The 19,069-nt window shown below is 45.5% G+C and overlaps 1 protein-coding gene across 3 annotated transcripts in view; it reads right to left on the bottom strand.

Moving 5' to 3' along the window:
* The window catches only part of DIAPH2 (diaphanous related formin 2), a 1,333,979-nt gene that overhangs the window by 753,588 nt on the left and 561,322 nt on the right, over positions 1-19,069 (bottom strand). The window lies entirely within an intron of this gene.

Raw genomic sequence — 19,069 nt, 5'->3', positions numbered from 1 at the left:
TGTACGATTAAGATACAGTAACAAATTTCCATGTCCATCGGTCCATCTACTACTCCAAAAACTCTGTCCACGCCGAAAGCTACAATTATATATTAGCTGATACTTGGGGGGGTTTCAGGATTCGGTTTGACGGTGATTATCATCTATTATTAACTGGAACAAAGATTAACACCGATCAGTCTTCAATAGTCACAGTCCACCGAACACCCCTCCGTAATGAAGGTCTTAAATTACCGATGGAGTAAAGCAGTCCATGTTTCTTGAATATTGGTAATAAGAGAAGGTTGTCTGAAGGAGCTTGGAGCCAATATATCGTATGTCTCTTTGATTGCCGCCAATATCTATTGAGGTCAAGTAATTAAAGAAGTGTAAAGTTTTGAATTGTTACTTTCTATATTCAATGTAGCGGGGAGAATTTACAAGACAGCTTAGTATAATGAGTAGTGGCTAACAACTAGCACATCTCTTGCAACCATTAACTGACACGTGTCTCATGCCTTTTGCACCTCGTCGACGCTTAAGCTTACGGATCAGTAAATTTCCCCGATATTGGCGTTATCAGGTGACAGGCGCATATTGGAAATTGATCCTAATTAAATAAAGGTGGTTATTTCAGTCACTTTTCAAGCCAACGTGAATGCATTCCACATGTCACAATATACAGAGTTTTTTTTTTTTTTTTTCATGTAGCGCCTGGCTACTTTCATAGCAGGTGCAGATGTAAATTTAGAGGGTGATCAGAGTGTTAGTTGCCTCTGATCGTGTTTACTTGACTTAATTTTAGGGCCTCTGTACCAGCTTTGGCTGTACTGTGGGCTAGATTCCCATAGATTAGCGGATCTTTAGATCTATCTGATAGATCTTTAGATCTATCTGATTTACGATCCGCCGGTCCAATTTTGCGAGGCAAGTGCAGTATTCACAAAGCACTTACCTCGAAAATTGCACCGTTGGATCGTAACTCCCCCGGCGGAATTCAAATTCCGCGGCTAGGGGGAGTGTACAATTTAAATCAGGCGCGTTCCCGCGCCGATTTAACTGCGCATGCGCCGCCGGCGAAATTACCCAGTGCGCATGCTCCAAATGACGTCGCTAGAACGTCATTGTTTTCGGCGGCTACGTAAATTCCGGCCATCCGTATTCCTGATCGACTTACGCAAACGACGTAAAAATTTGAATCTCGCCGCGGGAATGACGGCCATACTTAACATTAGCTACCCCTCATATAGCAGGGGTAACTATCCGCCGGAAAAAGCCGAATGCAAACGACGTAAAAAAAAAAAGCGACGGGCGGGCGTTCGGACTTGAATCGGCGGTTCTCCTCATTTGCATATCCGATGCTTAAAAAAATGGACGACACCTAGCGGCCGGCGGTAGATTGCAGCCTAAGATCCGACTGGTGTAACGTCACTTACACCAGTCAAATCTAAGGGAGATCTATGCGGAACTGATTCTTATGAATCAGTCGCATAGATCCGACCGTCGGATCTCAGAGATACGACGGCGGATCAGGACATCCGCCGTCGTATCTCTTTGTGAATCTGGCCCTGTGTGTTCACTGTCGTTGTCTGAGGAGCCTCACACCCCCAGGCCGACAGCTGGCAACAGTAGAGTCAGGGTAGTGTGGATATTTCTCCTCGGCAGCCAATCAGGAGGGTTGATCGCCTCGCTGTGCAAGCTGGGGAGGGGTATTTAGGGGGCAGACGCCATTGGTTTGGTGTCGTCTTTGCCGCCATCCGCCTGGGCAGTCGTCCCACCACCCCCATGTGGGGCCCTCCTGGCCGGGGTGTGTGTGTTTCAGTGTTCCTGGCTCAGGGACCACGTTGGCCCGGAGCAAATATTCTACCTTGTAGGCTCAGTGGGTAGACTGAGTCTGCGGCTGCAGAGTTGTCCGGTGCTGTCCGTCCCGAGAGAGAAAGCCGATTGATGGAGAACCCCATACATTCATAATCTGATCTTGCAATGCCCTTGTCCTATCTAATGCTAATGATACCCGGCCATCTATTGACAGAAGAGAGAAGTGCAGCAACTCCAGAATTACTGTATTTGCTGGCGTATAAGACTACCTTTCACACTTAAAAAAACTCGCCAAAAAGCAGGGGTCGTCTTATACGCCGGGTCAGCTGCTCAGATGCCTGCTGTAGCTATACAGTATATACCGCTTAACCAATCCCGGTGAGCGATGTATTCAAATGAATACAGAGCCTTCTCGGATTGGAGTAACAACCTCTGCCAATCCGAGCAGGCTACATACAGTAGCCTGCTCAAATTGGCTTTGAGAGTCAGAGAGGTGTGGGATGATGATGTTACAGCCTCTGCCAATCCAAGCAGGCTTTGTATTCATTAATAGAATACATCGCTCGCCGTGATTGGCTCCAGCAAGAATGAAGAAGAATATAGCTCCAGAAGGAAGAAATATGAAGCGTCGGAAGCCTCGGAAAGGGGGGGTCGTCTTATATGGTGAGTACAGGCAATTTTTTTTTTAAAACCTGTAAAATTAGGGGGTCGTCTAATACGCCCGGTCGCCTTATACACCGGCAAATACGGTAGGGTGAAAACAATTAACCTCCTAACAATTGGAGAAAGCAACTATCACTTGGCTAATAAACTTACTAGCAACCCTGCCTAAACATCAGGGTGCTACACATAGACGTGCGCACAGGGTGTGCCTGGGCACACCCTAATCACCATGTCCTGCGCAGATTACCCCTGCTGACTGGCTGCAGAGAAAGGGACTGGGGAATCTCTGTCCTCAGTCCTTTTCTCTGTCTCAAAGGTGAGACATCAGGGATCTGTTTGTTCACCTAGACCCCCCCAATGAGGCTACAAATTTTTTTTTTTTTTAAATAAGGAAAAAATGTAATTGTAAAAATATTAAAAATACACTACTGAAACCAACCTCTGCCCTACTGACACTGTCCCCTGTCCTACTTCTTTTTTTTTAATCAAAGAGCTTTTATTTGAGCAAAATAACAATGTACAGGGCATACAGATAGCATACGGGTACAGTACATGTCCGGTGGTTACAGGTAGAATACAGGTACAGGAGTGTCAGCGTTCGGTACACTGAACATAGGTGACATGGAACGCAACAACATTTTAAACCCAATTGCCCCGGAATGTAGATACATTGCAGCAGAGTTAACTGTCAGGCCACCCGCGCCCCCTGCCCTACTTCTATATATATGTCTGTATTGTGGGGGGGGGGGGGGTAGCCCGTCAGCGGGTGTGTGTGACCCCCTGGACGGGTTAAGCACACAAAAACAAAAAGGTGCGGTTTTTATTTGAACTATATACAAAACAAATGTGACAGAAACAAGAGAAATACAAAAATAAACCCTGGTCACCTGACCGCTTAATTAACACATCGGTGTCCCTAACCAATACCTGGGTACAGCCTAGTGCTGCCCCAGTCCCTAACTCCCTGCTGGTTAGAGTTTTGGTAATAGTAGCCACACAGGCTTTGTCTCACCGCACAAAGATCACTCCCCAGACAATTCACACAGGTCTGGTTCCAGGTTGGAGCATCTCTCTTAGCATGCTGGGAGTTTTTGTAGAGGACCTAACGAGCCCACCTGATACAGCTGGGCTCATCAAGTCCTCCCAGCAGGACTCCCAGCACTCCCCCTAGAGGTACAAACTGGCCTGAACCTAGGAGATATATATAGGGCATCTTGGATGCAACCAGGGGATTTAACCTGCCTACTGTCACAGTATGAAGCCCAGATTCTCGTAGAAGTTACGCCGGCGAATCTCCAGATACGCCGTTGTAACTGAGTTTGAGGCGTCGTATCTATGCGCCTGATTCTTAGAATCAGTTACGCATAGATTTGTCTTAGATCCGACCGGCGTAAGTCTCTTACGCTGTCGTATCTAAGTAGCATATTTACGCTAGCCGCTAGGTAGCGCTTCCGTCGATTTACGTGTCGAATATGGTAATGAGCTAGATACGCCGATTCTCAAAACGTACGTGCGGCCGGCGCCTTTTTTTTACGTCGTTTACGTTAGGCTTTTTTGGGCGTAAAGTTACCCCTGCTCTATGAGGCGTAGATGAGGCGTACCAATGCTAGGTATGGACGTCGGAACAGCGTCAAATTTTTCACGTTTTACGTCGTTTGCGTAATTTGTCGTCCGTGAATGGGGCTGGATGTAAGTTACGTTCACGTCGACTAGGCATTAAGCGGGCGCAATTTAATTTGAAAATTCAACGTGATACTGCGCATGCGCCGTTCGAAAAAAGCGTCAATTACGTGGGGTCACGATCAATTTCCATAAAACACGCCCACCACTTTCACATTTGAATTAGGCGGGCTTACGTCGGCCCAGTTACACTACGCCGGCGTAACTTAAAGCGCAAGTTCTTTGAGAATACGGGACATGCCGCTCTAAGCTATGGCGGCGTCTCAGATGCGCTACGCCCGCCTAAAGATAGGCGATTCTACGTGAATCTTGGCCTTTATGTACACTTTGGGTTGCACACCCTAATGCAATAGGCTGCGCACACCTATGGAGCTAAATATATTATAATATATATATATATATATATATATATATATATATATATATATATATATATATATATATATATATATATATATATATATATAGCAATATTTGTAAAAAAATTGCGAAAAATTAACCGCCTTGGATTAAACAAAAAAAAAAAATTACAATTCTTTTTTTTTTTTAACAATAGAAGAAAATTACAATTCTAATTTTGTTTCTCACTTACAAAAGCCAGATCTCTCTCTCTTTCTCTCACCCATTTATTATTTCAACCCTAAAAAAATAAAATATAACAAGACGCAGCAAAGCAAGCACTGTGAAGGCGTTAGGTAAAAAAAAAAAAAAAAACTTGCATAGGAAAGCATATGCCAACAAAAGCGAGGTGGCATGGCAAGCTAGATTTACACCTTTAAAACTAAAAACACAAATATCATTTATCCAAATAGCTGTGGCGAGAAAAAAAAAAACGATAATAATGCTTCGGCTGACGCCTGAAAGTGTTCTAGATGTTCCAGGTTTGAACGGCGCCTTGAACTAATCAGTCTGCTTTCTTGATCTTAACGACTTCCCATTGCTAAAACTTTTTTTTCTTTTTTCGCCGCTGGGTCAAGATGGAAGGCGTGCGGGAAAAAAATGGCTATTTTAAAATTCCTCATTCCGTGTGAGTCCTGAACTTCTTTTCATTAAAACGAGCGCAAAACGTATCATTCTCAATAAGAAAGCGAGGATAGATCAAGAAGCCTCGATGTATCCATATTTCATGCTAATTAGTCTCCGCACACGTAATCTCTCTTCCCCAACGCATCCCATACATGTGTCAATGTCCGCGCGCTAGCTCATTAAGCCCTCTGTAGTTCATTTGAGCCCTGATTTTTTTTTCTATTCTCGGTCTGAATTCGAAATTTTAAGCCATTCTTGTTCTTGATGGATAGGAAAAAAAAACAAACACGCAAAAAAAAAAAAAAAACTGTAAGGCCATCATCGGTTAATGCATTTGCAATAATGCCTATGGTAGTCGATATGTATACGGCGTTCCCTTTTACCAACAAGGTTAGGGAGGCAGAGGGTGTCCTTGTTGCTTTGATAAGCCGTGTGGGTAAGATGCCCTACATCTGACAAGGGATGAGAAGTAGCTAGCCTAATTCTTTTTAATGGGGGCCTCAGAGACCATCTTTGTGGAGGAAGAAGCTGCAGCCTGCTGTTGCGGGGAACCTTTTCTTTTTTTTTTTTCTTGCGAAAGCAGAACCTCGGCGCTCATCACTCTTCCTCGTAAATTAAATAAGAGGGTAGGTGCCTTCAGAGAGGCGATGCACTCAATCCACGTCTTCATAAACGGAGCAGAAGAAGAGAGAGAGACGTTTTCCGATGCTGAAGGCCCAAGGACAAAAACAGGAGGCGGCGGTAGCGAGAAGTCAATGCTCCGTTGATAGACTGGTGCAGAGTTAAAACTTTTGTGGGCCCTGAGAGGACTTCAAGCTAATGGCCACCTACTCAACGCATTAACCACTTGCCGACCACGTCACGATGATATACGTTGGCAGAACGGCAGAGCTGTGCAAAGTGACATATATACTAGGGATGCACCAATATATCGGTGCCGATACATATCGGCCGAAAACAGCTGTTTTGGCGACATGCCGAAACAGCTTAAACATTGCCGTTATGGGCATCGGGTGCCCGTAAAAATGATGGCCGCTGTGCTGTCACGGCTCCGTCCTCTGCCTCGATCGGCTATTCAAAAATGGCGCCGGGTGGCGCCATTACGTATCTGTGCATGCGCCGCCCGGCCGAGCGGATACGAGCTTTCCGAAGCCCGACAATTGTCATAGGCACAGGCAGAGGACAGAGCCGTGACAGCACAGCCCGGAGTCCAGCCCAGCTTAAAGGTAATAAAGAAGATGGTGGCAGAAGAAGATGGTGGCAGAAGGTGATGGTGGCACTGTGGCAGGAGGTTGTGGGGCAGGAGGTGATGGTGGCACTGTGGCAGGAGGTTGTGGGGCAGGAGGTGATGGTGGCACTGTGGCAGGAGGTTGTGGGGCAGAAGGTGATGGTGGCACTGGGGCAGAAGGTGATGGTGGCACTGTGGCAGGAGGTTGTGGGGCAGGAGGTGATGGTGGCACTGTGGCAGGAGGTTGTAGGGCAGGAGGTGATGGTGGCACTGTGGCAGGAGGTTGTGGGGCAGGAGGTGATGGTGGTACTGTGGCAGGAGGTTGTGGGGCAGGAGGTGATGGTGGCAGGAGGTGGGGGTGGTGTTTTAACATACAATTATAAAAAAAAAAAAAAAAAAAATCATTTTCGGTTTAGGCCTGACATTTTTTTTTATTACGGTTTCGTTTCGGTTCTGAAATTTCCATTTCGGTGCACCTCTAATATATACTGTATACTCGAGTATAAGCCGACCCGAATATAAGCTGAGGCACCTAATTTTACCACAAAAAAAAATGGAAAACGTATTGACTTGAGTATAAGCCTAGGGTGTCCCATCTACATGCCTCACTGTGCCTCACTGTGTTTCATGTGCATGTCTCACTGTGTCCATGCCACACTGTGCCCATGTGCATGCCTCACTGTGCCTCACTTTGCCCATGCCTTACTGTGCCCAATCTCCCTACCTGATCTCTGGTGCTGTGTGACTAGACTGACGTTTAACATGGGAGTCTATGGAAGGGGTGCCCAGATTTGAAAAATCGGTGCTCCCAGGCCATATCCCTATTGTAGATGAAGAGTGGGGTTACATGTGTACCAAGTTTGGGGTCCAGGGGACCTAGGGCCCGCCGGTATCGGGTCCCCAAAAATCACAGGAGAAATTACCGTTTAACATAGAAGTCTATGGAAGGGGATCCCGGATTTGAATAATCGGTGCTTCCCGGCCATAGCTCCACCGGACAACAAACTTTGCACACTTCTGGAGGAAGAGTGTGGTTATATGTGTGCCAAGTTTGGCCAGGATCAGGCGCACAAAGTTGAAGATGGACACAGCCTCGTCTATAAGCTGAGGGGGGCATCTTCAGCACACAAAAATGTGCTGAAAAACTCGGCTTATACTCGAGTATATACGGTATATCACTTTGAATTTTGCACCATGTGGGCACAGCCACACCCCTGCCGTGAGCTCCATGACCATGCCCGCAGAACCCATGGGAGCAGTGATCACGGTCGTGTCACAGTAAGCCCCGCCCCCTACAGTTAGAATCAATAAATGTCTTGGGGCAAACTAAACTTGAGGCCTAAAATTATGTTTTAATTTAACGTGTACACCCCCCCCCCCCCCACAGAAAAACAACAACACCGCTTTGGCAGTGAAAGGGTTACCAAGTAACACTTTAAATTCGTTATATGAATTAACAGGCAACAATAAAAATGAGACAGGATTTCAAAACTTTCCCAACTCTCTCCAAACCTAAGAAAAACGTGTCAGTTGTAGATACATTGGGTGTAGGACTAAGTACAGTGGAACCTCAGTTTAAGAGTAACTTGGTTTAAGAGCGTTTTAATATGCGAACAACTTTTTTTTTATTTTTTATTCTGACTCGGTTAGTGTGTGTTGACACGAGCAGAATTCAAGCTAACTTGGCTTGCAGTACCGCATTTGGCCTGAGATACAGGGGCGCAGAAGCCGAGAAAAGCCGAACATTGGCCTGCAGTACCTCATTTGGCCCGAGGTACGGGGGGCGCAGAAGCCGAGAAAATCCGAACATTGGCCTGCAGTACCTCATTTGGCCTGAGGTACGGGGGCGCAGAAGCCGAGAAAAGCCGAACATTGGCCTGCAGTATTTCATTTGGCCTGAGGTACGGGGGTGCAGGAGCCAAGAAAAGCCGAACATTGGCCTGCAGAACCTCATTTGGCCTGAGGTACGGGGGCGCAGAAGCCGAGAAAAGCCGAACATTGGCCTGCAGAACCTCATTTGGCCTGAGGTACGGGGCGCAGAAGCCGAGAAAAGCCGAACATTGGCCTGCAGTATTTCATTTGGCCTGAGGTACGGGGGTGCAGGAGCCAAGAAAAGCCGAACATTGGCCTGCAGTATTTCATTTGGCCTGAGGTACGGGGGCGCAGGAAACGAGCCGGAGTGTCCTTGGGCCTTTTCGGACGCTTTCGGCACTCTCTGGCGCCCCCCCCCCCCCCCCACCTCTGGCCGCATTCGGTATTGCATCCCATTGAAGTCAATGCGGAACAAATTATTTTCGTTTCCATTGACTTCAATGGGAAAACTCGCTTTGATATGCGAGTACTTTGGATTCTCCTGGAACGGATTATCCTCGTAATCAGAGGTTCAACTGTATAGAGAAACAAGACGTGTGTATTGAAGGGGTTAATACAGCACACAAATACATTCATCGTTTTTTTTTTTCAGGGAAGGAAATCTAACTATAATATTTAATGTGAGCATAGCTAGAAGCTATGAGAATTATGTGTTCATCAAATTTACAATTTGCACCATTCAAAAAGTGTTAAAGGAAAAATTGCTAACACGTGAAGATGTCGGGATTTGGTGGCAAATAGGAAATGATCAGGTGTGATAAATATTACAGAATATTATGCCTTTTAAAGACATCCATCTTACAGCTAATATACACTATATTACCAAAAGTATTGGGAAACCTGCCTGTACACGCACATGAACCTCAGCGGCGTCATTAGGGGGGCAGAGGGGGGCCATGGCCCCCACAACAATATACTGTTCTCCCCCCTATCAGCTACTGTATATTACCTGATTCCCCAAACTGGTTGCTAGCTGCCTGGCATCTAGCAACCAGTGACATCAGACACAGAGTGAGGCAGATGAGGCCCCAGCAAAGGGCGTTAAAAGTACAATAACAAACATATATAAAAGGTTATCTTGTAGAGCCTTATTACAATTACCAAATATATTGAAATTCTTCCCCAGAGGCAAGAGGTAACATGAGAGGTGGAGACACCCGATGTTAAAATGCAAAAACTCCGGCTGGTGTTCCCCCAGGAAAAATCTAGGGGCTTCTCTACCTAGTGTAACCCCCCCAAATTCTCACCCCGCCCCCTCATCCTCCCCCTACATCATATTCATGTTTTTTTATTATCTTAACATAATATCGTTATATAAATAGTAATATTATTATTAATAATAATAATAATAATAATAATAATAATAATAATAATCATATGATTAAAATAATTGCATTCATTTAAATAAAATAGCTTTAACACTTCAATACCGGGCTTTTATACCCACCTCCATACCGGGCCTATTCTGGCACTCCTCTACATGTACAAATCATCATTCTTTTGCTAGAAAATTACTCAGAACCCCCAAATATTATATATATTTTTTTTTAGCAGACACCCTAGGGAAAAAAAATGACGGTCATTGCAACTTTTTATCTTGCACGGTATTTGCGCAATCATTTTTCAAAAGCCTTTTTTTTTGGAAAAAAAATGGTTTCATTAATTAAAAAATAACAAAACAGTAAAGTTAGCCCAATTTTTTTTGTAAAATATGAAAGATGATGTTACGCCGAGTAAATAGATACCTAACGTGTCACGCTTTAAAATTGCGCACACTCATGAAATGGCGCCAAACTTCTTTACTTAAAGCGGGGTTCCAATTACAATTAGCATTTTTTAAATGTATGTCCTTTCATCATGCGTTTTTATAATATAAATCCGGTCACTTACTATTTTACAATCCGCCACCGATCCGCTTAGATATTCAAAAACGATAGTTTATAAAACTATGTCCACTCCGTTGTCATTTTGCTTGTGGGCATTGTGAATCCTACAAGCACTTCCTGGAAGTTTTGGATGGGGAGTGATAATTGGACAGCACACTGCATCCTGGGAAATGATGACACACATTTCCCAGGAGCATTAGAGGGAGATGATGTCAGAATCCTTTTTTTTTTGTTTTTGTTTTTTACTTTTTTAGGTCTAATGAGCACAATAATGAAAACAAATTTTGGGATGAAAACTCCACTTTAAAAATCTTCATAGGCGACGCTTTGAAAAAATTTACAGGTTACCAGTTTAGAGTTACAGAGGAGGTCTAGTGTTAGAATTGTTGCACACGCTCCAACGCACGCGGCGATACCTCACATATGTGGTTTGAACAGCGTTTACATTCGTGGGCGGGACTTACGGGTGCGTTCGCTTTTTAGCATGAGCTACCGGGGACAGGGGCGTTTTAATTATTTATTTATTACACTTTTTTACAGTTTTTTTTCAACACTTTTATTCCTATTACAAGGAATGTAAACATCCCTTGTAATAGGAAATGTGTGTGACAGGTCCTCTTTAAGGAGAGATGGTCAATGAGACCCCACATCTCTCCTCCTGGCTGGAAAGCATGAGATTGTGAAAAAAAAAATCACCGATCTCATGCTTACTAGCCGCAATTGCGGCTTTGTTTACATTCCGGTAACCGGGCGTGACGTCATCGCACCCCCGGGCCTCCGACGGTCATAGAGATGATTAGTGACCATCTGGTCACCAGTCATCTCTATGCTTCCCATCCGGGCGCTGGGCGATTCTTTCTATGGGCCCCCGATGGCACGGGAGAGCCCGGAGAAACACCGGATGGCGGCGGGAGGATGTCCCCTCCCGTCGCCTATAAGAACAATTAAGTGGCGGAACCGCCGCTATGATTGTTTCTGTGGCGCGAAAGGATCGCCGCCGGAACACAATGATATCTGAATGATGCCTCTAGCTGCAGGCATCATTCAGATATCACGGTACAAAGTACAGGACGTCATATGAGGTCCACCCGGGATGGGAGATCCCCTCTGTGGACGTCATATGACTATGGGCCGGTATTGAAGTGGTTAAACATTTTTCTTTTGGCTAGTGAACAGGATGCAAAAAAAAAACATAAGGAAAATATCAAACTAGAATTTTCTGTATCTCAATGCTGTTCAACGTTACACACGCAACATGTGCATGAGTAAAAACAAGAATATAGTAAAAAACAAAACAAAATACAGAATAATTTATGTGTAGGGATACAAATAAGCTCAGCACAAGGTTATCATGTACTCGGATCCCAGTAGCTCGAGGAGGCAAGTACCCCCAAAGGGGCCCCGCAATGAAGAGCCAAGCGTTAGATGAAAAGAAGGGCACCCCCAGCCCGCCACACACACAGGGAAGCCCGGAAGTGTCGGGAACTGCTGATATTTATCAGGATATGGAAGGTCGCTCCACACTCGCCGCTACCCCTGGAAGCCCGGGCTTCATAAAAAGAATCGGTAATATCCTACAACAGAGGAATCTCTACAGTCACAGCGCTGCCAGCTAGTCAAGAATTCCGTGTTGTGTTCCTGTCCTGCTACCGGAGAAAAGGAACTTTGTACACGAGAACTTTGCAGAAAGTTGTGGCGTACTTTGAATGTTTAATGTGACGGGTGATAACGGCGGAATCTGGATACTTTATAAAGTATATACCGTATTTTCCGGCGTATAAGATGACTTTTTGCATCTGAAATCATGCCCCAAAAGTCGGGGGTCGTCTTATACGCCGGGTACCTGTCTGTCAGACGACGGCCATGCATTATTCAAAAGCCGCGCCTCCTCCTCGGGCTGTTCCGTGATAGGCGGAACACTAATTTTCCCAGCAGAGCCTCTGTTCAGTGTTGCGCCTATCACGGATGCCTTCTCATCCTCGGCCTCGGACGAGAGGACATCCGTGATAGGCGGAACACTAAACAGAGGCTCTGCTGGGAAAATTTGTGTTCCGCCTATCACGGAACAGTCTGAGGAGGAGGCGCGGCTTTTAAATAATGGATGGCCACCATCTGACATACTCTGCAAACAGGAGAAGGTAGGGAGATCGTCGAGGCAGGGAATGGAATGGCACAGTGAGGCATGTATAGATGGCACAGTGAGCCATGTATAGATGGCACAGTTAGCCATGTATAATGGCACAGTGAGCCATGTATAATGGCACAGTGAGCCATGTATAGATGGCATAGTGAGACCTGTATAATGGCACAGTGAGGCATGTATAATGGCACAGTGAGGCATGTATAATGGCACAGTGAGGCATGTATAATGGCACAGTGAGGCATGTATAATGGCACAGTGAGGCATGTATAATGGCACAGTGAGCCATGTATAGATGGCACAGTGAGGCATGTATAATGGCACAGTGAGGCATGTATAATGGCACAGTGAGGCATGTATAATGGCACAGTGAGGCATGTGTAGATGGCACAGTGAGGCATGTATAGATGGCACAGTTGAGCCATGTATAATGGCACAGTGAGGATTGTATAGATGGCACAGTGAGCCATATATAATGGCACAGTGAGCCATGTATAATGGCACAGTGAGCCATGTATAATGGCACAGTGAGCCATGTATAGATGGCATAGTGAGACCTGTATAATGGCACAGTGAGGCATGTATAATGGCACAGTGAGGCATGTATAATGGCACAGTGAGGCATGTATAATGGCACAGTGAGGCATGTATAATGGCACAGTGAGGCATGTATAATGGCACAGTGAGCCATGTATAGATGGCACAGTGAGGCATGTATAATGGCACAGTGAGGCATGTATAATGGCACAGTGAGGCATGTATAATGGCACAGTGAGGCATGTGTAGATGGCACAGTGAGGCATGTATAGATGGCACAGTTGAGCCATGTATAATGGCACAGTGAGGATTGTATAGATGGCACAGTGAGCCATGTATAGATGGCACAGTGAGGCATGTATAGATGGCACAGTGAGGCATGTATAATGGCACAGTGAGGCATGTATATATGGCACAGTGAGACCTGTATAATGGCACAGTGAGGCATGTATAATGGCACAGTGAGGCATGTATAATGGCACAGTGAGGCATGTATATATGGCACAGTGAGGGGTCATCTTATACAGTGAGTATATCCCAAAACCAACATTTTAGCTGGAAAATTAGGGGGTTGTCTTATACGCACAGTCGTCTTATACGCCGGCAAAAACGGTATTCAAGGTTGGAGTTCCATTACTGGGGCTGTATGCACGCAACGTTTTATACCCTAAGCCAGACCTCTCTGTTAGGATCACCCTGCTAGCTTCTTTTTTTTTTTTTGTGTGCGTTGAAAAATCTTTTCATTTCATGCACTTTTTATATTGTTGCTCTTCCATGTTTTTTGTTACTGTACTAAATCTAGACATATGTAGAATGGCCACTAGAGGGAGCTTAGTATTGGCTTTAACCTCATTCAACCACCCTTCTTAGCAGCTGCTGGGATAAGATATCAGCCACACAGTAGGGGCATTGCTTTAATTTATTATTTTATAGATTTGGATAGTAGAAAGTTACTAAAGCGTACCACATCCTGAAAGAAACAGAATCACCTGGGCAAGGAAATGGTGTCAGTGGGAGGAATAGTGCCTCATCATTGGTGTAAGTGGAAGGTTTAGGGTCCCATCATTGGTGTTAGTGGGAGGAATAGTGTCCCATCCCTGGTGTCAGTGGGAGGAATAGTGCCCCATCTCTGGTGTCCGTGGGAGGAATAGTGCCCCATCTCTGGTGTCAGTGGGAGGAATAGTGTCCCATCTCTGGTGTCAGTGGGAGGAATAGTGTTCCATCATTGGTGTAAGTGGGAGGAATAGTGTCCTATCATTGGTGTTAGTGGGAGGAATAGTAGCCCATTTCTGGTGTCAGTGGGAGGAATAGTGCCCCATCTCTGGTGTCAGTGGGAGGAATAGTAGCCCGTTTCTGGTGTCAGTGGGAGGAATAGTGCCTCATCTCTGGTGTCAGTGGAGGGAATAGTACCCCATCACTGGTGTCAGTGGGAGGAATAGTAGCCCATTTCCGATGTCAGTGGGAGGAATAGTGCCCCATCTCTGGTGTCAGTGGGAGGAATAGTACCCCATCACTGGTGTCAGTGGGAGGAATAGTGTCCTATCATTGGTGTTAGTGGGAGGAATAGTAGCCCATTTCTGGTGTCAGTGGGAGGAATAGTACCCCATCACTGGTGTCAGTGGGAGGAATAGTGTTCCATCATTGGTGTCCGTGGGAGGAATAGTGCCCCATTTCTGGTGTCAGTGGGAGGAATAGTACCCCATCACTGGTGTCAGTGGGAGGAATAGTACCCCATCACTGGTGTCAGTGGGAGGAATAGTACCCCATCACTGGTGTCAGTGGGAGGAATAGTGCACCATTTCTGGTGTCAGTGGGAGGAATAGTGTCCCATCATTGGTGTTAGTGGGAGGAATAGTAGCCCATCTCTGGTGTCAGTGGGAGGAATAGTGCCCCATCTCTGTTGTCAGTGGGAGGAATAGTGCCCCATCTATGGTGTCAGTGGGAAGAATAGTACCCCATTTCTGGTGTCAGTGGGAGGAATAGTGTCCCATCATTGGTGTCAGTGGGATGAATGGTACCCCGAGGGCACTGAGGTTCAGTAATGACTCACAGAGTTTCATTGTACTTACATTGTATCGAATGTTGATTAGGTCTCTATATGTTACATAATCATCAACCTCAACCTGCCTGTGATATTTCAACAGAACAATCATACACTTTTTTATTTTTTTACTTACAGAAATGCGTATCAACAGCTTGTTCCTGACAACACAAGAGGAAGATCTCTATGCTAATTAGCGATTATTGTTATAAAGAGAATCGTTAGCATATGTGAATGAATTCAATTAACTGGTGCGTCTGAGCTGCAAAAAAGTTCTTTATATAGATAGTAGTCTGATTTCAGGTTATAAATAGTGGGGGCCGTATGCAGCCATCAGGAAAATCTGTACGCTTAATATGGAAGCCATGCCGCATTTTCTGCATGTGCCTCTTTTGGAGGGGTCATGGAAATGTTGATGGTGACAATCTCATCTTCCATATGTTCATTATTATATTTTATATGCAGACTTTCAGGAGCGCTCTCTAGTGGTTGTTCTAGTATCAGCATGGAGCAAGGCTGGACGGACCCCGCGCAAGGCCGCAGACGGACGCCGGACAAGGCGCCGATGGACGCCGGGCAAGACAGCAGATGGACACCGACAAGGCTGGATGGACCCCGCGCAAGGCCGCGGACGGACGCCGGACAAGGCCGCCGATGGACACCGGGCAAGACAGCAGACGGACACCGACAATGCTGGATGGACCCCGGTCTGCAGGTCTGGTTAGCAGTAATCTGATTGGCTGAAGCGACATCGAGGGCGGGAGAAGACATCGAGGGACAGTGGAGGGAGGATGGCTGACCCGAGAAAGTTAAGTGCCGGGCAGGGGGGGCAATCTGGTGATATTTGAGGGGGAAATATGGCAGCATTTTACCGGGCAAACTGGAGGTTTTTGAGGGGGGAAACTGGCGGCAATTGATGGGCACAGTGGTGACAATTGATGGCATGGCACAGTGGCGACAATTGATGGGCACAGTGGCTGCATTTGATAGCATGGCACAGTGGCGACAATTGATAGGCACAGTGGCTGTGTTTGATGGCATGGCACAGTGGTGACAATTGATGGCACAGTGGTGACAATTGATGGCACAGTGGCTGTGTTTAAAGGAATGGCACAGTGGCGACAACTGATGGCACAGTGGCGATAATTGATGGGCACAGTGGGCACAGTGGCCACAGTTGGTGGGCACAGTGGCCGCAATTGATGGGCACAGTGGCGACAATCAGGGGAGGACTGACAACTCATGGGGCCCCCGGGCAAAAGAAGATTATGGGGCCCCTGGGCTTACAGATCGACACCACGCCAGGAGGCAGTGCAGAGGCGGGGCAGCTAAAATCTCTGAATTTTCACATCAAAAGCATGTCAGTTTCGGACATATCAGGGACAGATGAAAAAAAAACACAGATTTTTACATACTGTCCCTGGTTTTACTGAGCCTGGCAACCCTGATAGGGCCCCCTAGTGGCATGGGGCCCTCAGGCAGTGCCCGAGTGACTCAATAGTCAGTCCGCCCCTGGCGACAATTGATGGACACAGTGGCGACAATTGATGGGCACAGTGAGGCTGCAATGTTTTTTTTTGTTTTTTTGCGCCCCCCAAAAATTTGGAGCACCAGCCGCCACTGATTGGTAGATTCTTCTACTGCCTACACTGATCTGTGCCAATGTAAGGGGTCACTACAATATTCACTGTAGACTCAAGCCTTGATTTACTGTGAGTTGTAGATATCATTTTTTTTTTACTAGGGCTTGGATTTTGAAGCCTTGTGTAAAAGCAGCAAAACATGTTGAGGGGAGAAGTCATAAATGAGAAAGGAATAAAGACATCAGAATTAAACATATAAGAACTTTTTATAAAAAAAAAGTGGAAATATCAAAACGAGATAGAAAAGTTATAGTAGATTCCAGGAAAGAAAGAGTAATAAAATAGAAACCCATAATTGGCACGGTTTCCCAAATAGAGATGTGGGTGCAAGTCAAGTGTAATAGCAACATAACACAAAAATGGGACGAAAAATATAAAAATACCTTTTTCTTTAGTTTCGTTTTTACATAAAAAATACAAGTTAGGTTTTAAATAACTCTGAAGGGGCAGATCTGCAAATTAGTCAAGTATGTCAAAACTCATTACGTTAGACATTAATTACCTGAAAGCCCAGATACAGAGTAATGACTCTTCATAGGTGTTAAAACTTCTCATGTATTTAATTATTTTGAACACCTACCATAGACATGCGATTGTCACTCAAATGATTAGCAAATACATGTTTAGTAGGAACTCTCCAGCTTGGTGACAACTTTACAATTTACAAGCAGAACGGCGGCTAAAAATGTTTTATTTTTTTTTAGTATGGTAAATCGAGCAAGGCAAAAGGGATGAACAACATGCCTGGTGATAGCTGTGGCAGTAACAGGTAAACTTTACTAAGAGATCTGAGGTCTATTAGATCCCAGGTCTCCCCTTTGCCCTCAATATCATCTGATCAAACCGAGATTGGTTTGATCAGATGCTTTACAAGCCAGTAAAGACTTGCAAACTACAAACCAAGACCGGAAATTACTAAAATCTGTGTGGCTTTCGGTTTCAAGACCCGGGGTCTCCAAACTTTCTAAACAGGGGGCAAGTTTACTGTCCTTTGGACTTTAGGTGAGCTGGATCCTGGGCATTGGCAGTAGAGAAGGTCCAGACATCAGCAGGGAAATAATGCCCCATCTTTGGCTTCTGATTTCATAGACCAGGGGTCTCCAAAATTTCTAATAGGGGGCCAGTTTACTGCCAATGCCCAGGATCCAGCCCCCCTAAAGTCCAAAGGACAGTAGAGAAGGTCCCGAAATCAGCAGGGAAATAATAATAATGTCCCAGCTTTGGCTTCTGATTTGATAGACCAGGAGTCTCCAAATTTTCTAAACAGGGGGCCAGTTTTCTGTCCTTCAGAGCTTTAGGGGGGCTGGATCCTTTGGCAGTATAGAAGGTCCCATCATCAGTGGGGAAAAAAAACAATGCCCCATATTTTGGGTGTCAGTGGGAGGAATTGTGCCCCATCATTGGTGTCATTGGGCCCTATTGTTGGTATCTTTGGGATAATTTGTGCCCTGTCATTGGGTCCAATTGTTAGTATCATTGGGAGGAACTGTGCCTCATCTTTGGCTTCTGATTTCATAGACCAGGGGTCTCCAAACTTTATAAACAGGGGTCCAGTTTACTGTCCTTTGGACTTCAGGGGAGCTGGATCCTGGCCATTGGCAGTAGAGAAGGTCCTGACATAAGCAGGGAAAGAATAATGCCCCATCTTTGGCTTCTGATTTCAAGGACCAGGGGTCTCCAAACTTTCTAAACAGGGGTCCAGTTTACTGTCCTTTGGAGCTTTAGGGGGGCTGGATCCTGGCCATTGGCAGTAGAGAAGGTCCCATCGTCAGTGGGGAAAAAAACAATGCCCAATCTTTTGATGTCAGTGGGAGGAATTGTGCCCCATCATTGGTGTCATTGGGCCCTATTGTTGGTATCTTTGGGAGAATTTGTGCCCTGTCATTGGGTTTAATTGTTGGTATCATTAGAAGGAACTGTGCCCCACCTTTAGTGTCATTGGGAGGAATTGTGCCCTTTCACTGGTCTCCGTGGGGGCAAATTACGCCCCATTATTGGTATCAGTGGATGAAACAGTGTCCCAAGGGCCACATAAAAGCAAGAAAATTGTCGCCCCAGTTTGAAGGCCAATGTCATAGACTACAGAGATGAAAAGTTATATCTTCTTCTCTATGCCATGCTGACCTCAGTCCCAGGATCCGCAGTGGAACGTGAAAGCCCCGGAAACTAGCGTAAGGAGACGGGAGGTGGGGGGACCACATTCCACTACATGTAAAAGTGTAAAAGCGTAGCTGTATAGCCACTCAGATCAATTTTACATTACAGAGCATCGCCAGCTCTAAATAAAAAAAAGATACCAAGGTTATGACTGCAGCAGCCATTGAAACCCAAGGACATATGGGTATGTCCATTTTGGGGAAGCGGCTACAGCCTTTTAAGCCCAACAGTTGACCTGCAAGTGAACTGTTTTTGTGTTTTTGTTGGTGATCGCTCCCGGTTGTCTCTCATGGATGTCCTGTTGATAATTGTAAACGAGACAAGTAGCAATTTTTGGAGCAGCAATAAAAGTAGATAGATGTTCTATAAACTTCCCTATTCTATCCAAAACTAAAATAA

This window comes from Rana temporaria, chromosome 9, assembly GCF_905171775.1.
Source record: "Rana temporaria chromosome 9, aRanTem1.1, whole genome shotgun sequence".
NCBI classification, from domain to species: domain Eukaryota; kingdom Metazoa; phylum Chordata; class Amphibia; order Anura; family Ranidae; genus Rana; species Rana temporaria.
This window is presented reverse-complemented; position numbering and strand designations above follow the sequence as displayed.